The sequence below is a fragment of the Acomys russatus genome, chromosome 2 (assembly GCF_903995435.1).
Source record: "Acomys russatus chromosome 2, mAcoRus1.1, whole genome shotgun sequence".
Taxonomy (NCBI): Eukaryota; Metazoa; Chordata; class Mammalia; order Rodentia; family Muridae; genus Acomys; species Acomys russatus.
The window spans coordinates 63,647,050-63,654,776 of NC_067138.1; positions in this window are offsets into that span (position 1 = coordinate 63,647,050).

Consider the following 7,727-nt stretch of genomic DNA (forward strand, 5'->3'; position numbering starts at 1 on the left):
TAGTATGCTGTTACCTCCAATGTGCAGTTTCCCAGTTAGAGTCTGTGATCTACTTCAAAAGTAGACTTCTATGTGTTGCTTCCATTGATTCATGGGCTATGGAAAGCCATGGAGCAATAGTCTCCCTGTCCCCTGTCCAAACAACTCCACTCCTCTGATTGGACTTCCTCCCTCTGCTCCAAGTCAGCAAAGTAAAAAACAAAAGGGTCTTCTTCACTAACTTCTCTTTCAACCACCTGTCGGTCACAAAGCCCAGAGGACCCCACTTTATGAATGTCTATATATAAAGTCCTTCTGTCTCTCAGCCCCAGTTACCCTCATATTCTCCTTCAGGCCTTCACTACTTCCATCTTGGTTTCAGTCTCTCTCTCTCTCTCTCTCTCTCTCTCTCTCTCTCTCTCTCTCTCTCTCTCTCTCTCTCTCTCTCTCTCTCTCTCTCTCTCTCTCTCTCTCTCTCTTTCTCTCTCTCTCTCGTGTGTATGTGTGTGTGTGTATTTACCACACAGCACACGTATAGATCAGAAGACAACTTTGGAGAATTTATTCTCACCTTTACCTCACTGAGGCATATTTTCTATTGTGTTGTATACTGCAGGCTAGCTGGTCTGCTCGGTCGCTAAGTTGTTAATAAAATATATTGGTTAAGAAAATTGAGCTTACAGCCACGCTCTGCCTTACCATTCCTCTACACTGCACATCACCTTTCTCTTGTCTCATGAGATATGCTGATTATATTAAAGCTATTCAATGTTCCACAAATAGTGTTATATAGCTCATCAAGTGCATTAGACCCTGTTCTGGGCATTGTGGTGATTTGGTGAGTTGACCTGGATAGCTGCTCACCCAGGGGATGCGAGGAAGCTTTATGCTCTAATTGTATGAACTTTTTGTTAGGGGCTTGAGGTACGAGATTTATCCACAGCCAAGTGACAGGACCATGAGGATCTCCAAGTAATGAGGTAGAGAAAATGTTGGTCACCAGAACCTTCTGAGGAGGAGCGCTCTATTTGATTAGATGAAATACTTTAAAATGACATTTGGGGTGGAAAGTTAAGTCCCAAAGGCCTTCTCCATCATGACAGTCTGTCTGCTAAATTGCTTTACATGAGGGAGGAGAGGAATTCTATGGCTCCTGGATGAAGAGGCAGGAAGACAGAGAAGTGGAAGGAGGAGAGACCAACCATAAGCTAAGGCAGAATGATGACTGTTGCTAAGTGTAACCCTTCATACCAGAGCTTTATCATTGATGAAAATGCTGAACAATGAAATGCTTACAATGTGCGATTATCTTGTGGATATTGGTGAGAAGATTGAGTTTGGTATCTGGGCTAAAGTTGAACACCCCAGTGTCACCCTCTCTCCCTCCCTTCCTCCCCCTCTTTCCTCTCCTGCACCTTCTTTCATTTCCTTTCTCCTTTTCTCCTATATCCAAGGACCCTAAACTGTAGCAGAGAAAGACTTGGAAGATGAGGGGAAGAGTAAGAGAATTCTGTAACACTGTAACCTGGCAGGCTGAGGGTACCAGTAAGCTTGAGGATTAATGGACACAATAACAAAACCGTAAGGATATCAGTTCCGAGGAACGATTCTCCTGGCATAATCAGCAGGATTTCTTCTACTAGAACTTGGAGTAACCAGAACCTGGAACCTCAGCAGGAGCTGGAGCCCCGAAGCCTTCCCTCTAGGAGCGTCTCAAAGTGGAGTGATGAACAGCCAAAACTATCCCAAGTCTCCAAAAGCCCTGCCTCCAGTTTTCAGCTCATTTATATATCTCCTCCCAGAGTCTTTTCATGGGATCTTTTCAGCTGGCAACAATCAAGCTCCCCCACGAGGTGGTTGGTCTTCAAGTGGATTAACTTCACCTGTTCTCTCACAAGACCGTTCCAATCCCATACTTGGGATCTTAAAAAACAGGTTTATCTCTTCTTCACGTGGCTGTTCTGGCAAAAGATCACATCCAAACACCTTGTAAATCTACATGATCTGGCTGGAATACAAGCATATCTCTAATCCAGGAGACAGAGGCAAACAGATCTGAGTTCAACCCCAGCCTGGAATAGAACAAGTATCAGATAAAAGAGAAGCTGAGGTCCAGGTGTGGTGGTACACGACTTTAATCCCAAACAATGAAGGTAAAGTGAGTTTGTAGAAAGAAAGCATCCATGTTTGAAAGTGATGTCAAACTGAATGGCAGAAAAAGTGATGAATCAGAGATATACATGCAGACAACACACGCCTATACAGAAAATAAACATATTTAAGCCTTAAACAACCTTTCTAACATTTACTGGTTTAAAACCTTCATTTAGGAGTGTGATAAAAGTTTTTAAAATGTATGTAGCCATCTTTGGAGTTTAATTACCAGTGAGAGAACGTCTAAAGCTAATCAGTTATCCTGTGGTATATATTAAAGTATACTTGAATACATACATGTATATCATAGTGGAAAAACAAAAGCATCTGCAAATACAAGCAGTGTCACATAGACATGCAAAACGATATTGTTTCATGGTAGAATAGAAGTTTTGCAAGGTGAGAAGCAACAGTTCCTTTTCAGTTGAGTGACAGGACCAGGAATTCAAGTGGGAGATGCTTGGGCAAAGGGAGAGAAAGGGCAGATAGTGCTGGGAACTTGCGAGTTACTGCTGATGTAGATCTGCGCTTAAATACAAAGTGCCTTATGTTTGTTTTCGTGTTTGGGGCTCTTCCATCACCACTGGGCTTACAAGAACTAATTTTAGCCCTCCTCCTGCAACTCCCTGCTTTAGATGGGATCGTTTATTCTCCCACTGTCAGCACAAATGTAAAAACTAGGAACACACCTGACTGCACCTGTACGTACCCACTTGCAGCCACAATTAGCCGCAAGCATCCTCCAAAAATGGCAAAAGCCGCTAAGCGTGCCTGCAATTGGGTAATTGTGGGCATCATTAGCTGCATCGTTAGTCGCATGAGTAACTTTTATGGTCGCCATGGCTACCTCCAGATACAAAATTTCCTAGCTGACAAGGGGGCATTAGTGCTAACCCCACCCCCTCCTTTTCCAATTTTGTGGAAATTGTGTGCTTTTTTTTTTCTCCCTCCCAATTATTTCACACAAGTGAATGGGTTATGTTTGCAAATGCACACTATTTATGTCAATCCTAAAAGAAATTGTCACTCTGGGTCCCGTGTGTTATCTGTTTATTTTTGTTGTTGTTGTTCGTTTTCGTTTGACATACAACAAAGCAAAGCAAAGTCGTTACTTTTTCCCCCCTGGGAAAATAACTCACTTGTGGTACCTAGGCAGCAATATAATCTTTCATTTGTATGCTCTGTCCAATAAAAAAGGTTTATTTCACACCACAGTTACCATTTCCCAGTATGAAAATCTGCTACAGATTTCTAGCCACGGAGCTTACTCCCTGAAAGAATTGAAGTGTTTAGATCTTTTTCTCAGAACCTTTTAAGCTGGAGAGGAAATAAGCCTAGAGACCTAGGAAAACAGTTCCTGCCTGAAGACTGATGATCTGTGAGGCTGTCATTGAGAAATGCGTTCTTAATGAATCACCAGCCTGAGAATCAATCATTGTGTTCGGCTAAATCCCGAGATGTATGCATTCACGGGGTAGAGCAGAGTAGGGTAGAGAAATGCATATTTTATATTTACTTATATAATATGCTCAAGGGGCTTCATATAACAACTAGTTAATCATCTCTCACTAAGCGACGTGTTTGAGATTTACCCGGCCCTGAGCTGAGCAACTAGCCTATCAGTTCCACTGAAGAGCTGAGAAAGTACGGAGTTAATAGATGATCTGACAGTTTGGATCTCTCCTCTGGGGCCAGGGGGGAAGTTGAGACAGAGTCTTACATAACTGGCACTGAGTTTGCCAAGTAGCTGAAGGAGACCTCGAACTCTCGATCCCATCACCACCACCTGTAGGGTGCTGCAATTACAGGTGCTTGGATCTTAAATATTCTCAGCAACCGTATTTGTCAACAGCGTGTCTTCAGGCCGATGGAATATTGGGAGGTGATTGGAAATAGTGGGAAGAGTAGGTCACTGGAGGCGTGCCCTTGGACCTTGAAGTGTATACCGGGACACAAACTCATATTCACAGTCCTCCTCCTCCCCCTCCCCTCCCCCATCTTTACTGGCTGCCATGAGGCAAACTAGATCTCCCTTGTCATGTGGCTCCCAGCTATGACATTCTGCCATCGCGGACCCAAAGCAACAAGACAAACGACCACAGGCAGAAGCCACCGAAACTGTGAGCCAAAATAAGCCACCCTCCCTTTCACAGTGTTGTCCTCAGACAGTTGTCGCAGCAAAGCAAAATGAACAGCAATGCCCGGCGGCCCACAGCTTGTCGCTGGGCTGCTTGCTGTCATTTGCCATGCCTGAAAGGAAAGATGATATCAAGGTTTTTTTTTGACCCCCGTTTTGAACACACAATTAAAGGTCCCCAGAGTAATATTGTCTGGATGTTTAGTGATGATGGAAATTACCTGTTTCTGCCATATCAAACACAGTAGTTGCTACTTGTGTGTAATTAGTGTAAGCTTGAAATGGGATTAGTAGGAAAAGAGATGAATTTCCTGTTTTATTTTACTTTATGAGGGTAGGAGCTACCACATTATAGAATGCAGCTCTAAAATGTGTATGGAGGGGCCTGGAGAGATGGCTTAGAGGTTAAGAGCACTGATTGCTCTTCCAGAGGTCCTGAGTTCAATTCCCAGCAACCACATGGTGGCTCACAAACTATCTATAATGTCATCTGATCCTCTTCTGGCCTGCAGGTGTACATGCAGGCAGAGTGCTGTATACATAATAATAAATAAATAAATCTTTTAAAAAATGTGTATGGAGATGGGAAGATGGCTCAGTCAGTAAAGTGAGTTTGTTCCCCAAACCCACATAAAAATGCCAGGTATGGTGGCACACACACAGAATCCTAGAGCTGAGGAGGTGGAGAAAGGTCCATTTTCAGCCTTCATTCCACAGACCAACCAGCCTAGCCTACTCGGCAAGCTCCAGGCCAGTGACAGACCCTGTCTTTCTTTTTTTGTTGTTGTTGTTTTCACAACAGGGTTTCTCTGTGTAGCCTTGGCTGTCCTAGACTTGCTTTGTAGACCAGGCTGGCCACGACCTCACAGAGATCCACCTGCCTCTGCCTCCTGAGTGCTGGGACTAAAGGCATGCTCCACCACACCTTGCTCAGATCTTGTCTTAAAAAAAAAAAAAAGTGAATGGCACCAGAGGAACAGCACCCAAGGTTAGCCTCCACAGAAGTACACAACACCTGCACACACACACACACACACACACACACACACACACACACCTGAATGTACATACAATATTTATATATTGGACCTCCAACCCCTGGGATCCAAACCCTCTTCAGGCCTCCATAAGTACTAGCCATTCACACGGTGCACAGACATGCATGTAGGCAAAATACCATACATACCATACACATACAATTATATATAATCATTTTATTTAGAAATGGCAACCAACATCATAGGCCATGGGCTTCTATGTCTATTAGCTGTACAATCATGGCTAAGAACAAAAAGTCTTTCCTAGCCCAAGTTACATTCAAAGAGATGACCTAGTAACAGTGTGGAGACTGGAGAGGAATCAGGGAGGATCACATTGAACCACTTTGCCTTCCTGCTGCATATGTGGAGATATACATATATAAAGTTCATAAAGGATAAGTTGGAATAGAAATATCCTTGTGAAAATTACAACCCTCATGATTACATTTTCTGCTTTGCTTTCAGTTGCTATGATGAAGCACTAACCAAAAGCAACTTACAGGAGGAAAGCATTCATTCTGCTTAAAGGTTATAAATAGTCTATTACTGAAGGAAACCAAGGGAGGTACTCAAGGCAGCAACCCGGATTTAGGAACTGAAGCAGCCTGGAGAAGCACAGCTCAGCAGCTTACTTCCAGACTGACTCGCATTCAGTTGTCTTTCTTTTATAACAACAGCATCTTATTTCTTTGAGTAATAAAGTAATACTTCATGTACTGCATGTATGTCTATGTACCACATGTGAACATGGTGCCCTTGGAGACCAGAAGAGAGCATCAAATTCTCAGGAACAAGAGTTATTGATAGCAGTGAGTGGCCACGTGGATGCTGGAACTCAGACTCTGGTCCTCTGAAAGAGCAGCCAGTCCTCTTAACAGCCAAGCCATCTCTCAATTCTTTTTCTTATGTACCTGCCGCCCTCCTGCCTAGGGGTGGTGCTGCCCACAGTGGACTGAATCCTCCTGTACCGATTAACACTCAAGACAAATGCTTTACAGACACACCCAAAGGCTAATCAGATGGAGTCAATTCCTCCATTGGGGTTCTCTTTTACCAGGTGTGTCAAGTTGACAACTGAAGCTATATAAGACACATCCAACAGACAGTCACCCACACAGTACAAATATATTACAAATTGATCTTTGTGGGGCTTCTCCTCCAGAGGAACTGACATAGAACTGCCAAGATGGAGCTTGTTCAAACCTCAGAAATCTCAAACTTGAGGTTTAAAAATCTCCTCCTGAGAACGGAAGGTGTGGGACAATGTTCCCTCCTGATTCTGTGCCTGCCTCAGGAGCATGTGACACAACTCTTGGGTGACTACAGGTGGTCAGTTACACAGGCTTGCCAACTGTTATCATTCCCCACACAAATAGACCACTGCCAACTTCCCCACTTTCCAGTGTCCCCCACAGGGTAAAAAGTCCTCAGACACCTTATAAAATACAGGTTGTCTGGAACAGCTAATCCAGCTGAAGGCCAAGGTCCCCACTGGGGCCAGGCATTGTCTCAGGCCCCACTGGGGCACAGGAACTAAGAATGAGGAGGGGAAACTGGGCATGGTGGTGCACATTTGTAATCCCAGCACCCAGGGAGGAAGGCAGAGGCAGGAGGATCTCTGTGAGTTCAAGGCCAGCCTGGTCTACAAAGTGAGTCCAGGACAGCCAAGGCTAAAACAGAGAAACCCTGTCTCAAAAAACAAAACAAAACAAAAAGAATGAGAAGCCCCCCAGAGGGGAAGTCCCACCAGAGTACAGCTGAGTACTTCTGAGAAAGGTGAACTGATGTGTTAAGAGATGGCCTCTAGCATCCTGCTTCCTAGTTTGAATGACAAGAGCCTGGACTTTGAGTGATCACAGCAGAAATAAATCAAAGCATCTCAACAAATGTACCCTAAGACCACCCAGGGGTCTTCCAGTTCTAAGCAGATGCTTGTGGAAGTCATGAAAGGGTATCTCACTACAGAGCTGTATCTGCTTTTCCACCTTATAGCATGGTATTGCAAAAGGATATACAGAAAGCCGGGTGGAATAGGGAGCCCAGACATAACCTCCCAAATACACTCAACAGATCTTTGACAAAGGAATAAAAGCATTTTAAGGGAGTAAAGATGGTCTTTCCAATAACATACTGAATAACTGAATATCCATATGAAAAGATAGGCTGGGCATGGTGGCGCATGCCTTTAATCCCAGCACTTGGGAGGCAGAGGCAGGAGGATCACTGTGAGTTTCAGGCCAACCTGCTCTACAAAGTGAGTCCAGGAGAGCCAAGGCTACACAGAGAAACCCTGTCTTGAAAAAGCAAAAAAAAAAAAAAAAAAAAAAAAAAAGAGAGAGAGAGAGAGAGAAAGAAAAGAAAGAAAAAATATATTAATCTAGGCACAGATCTTATGCCTTTTACTAAAATTAACTCAA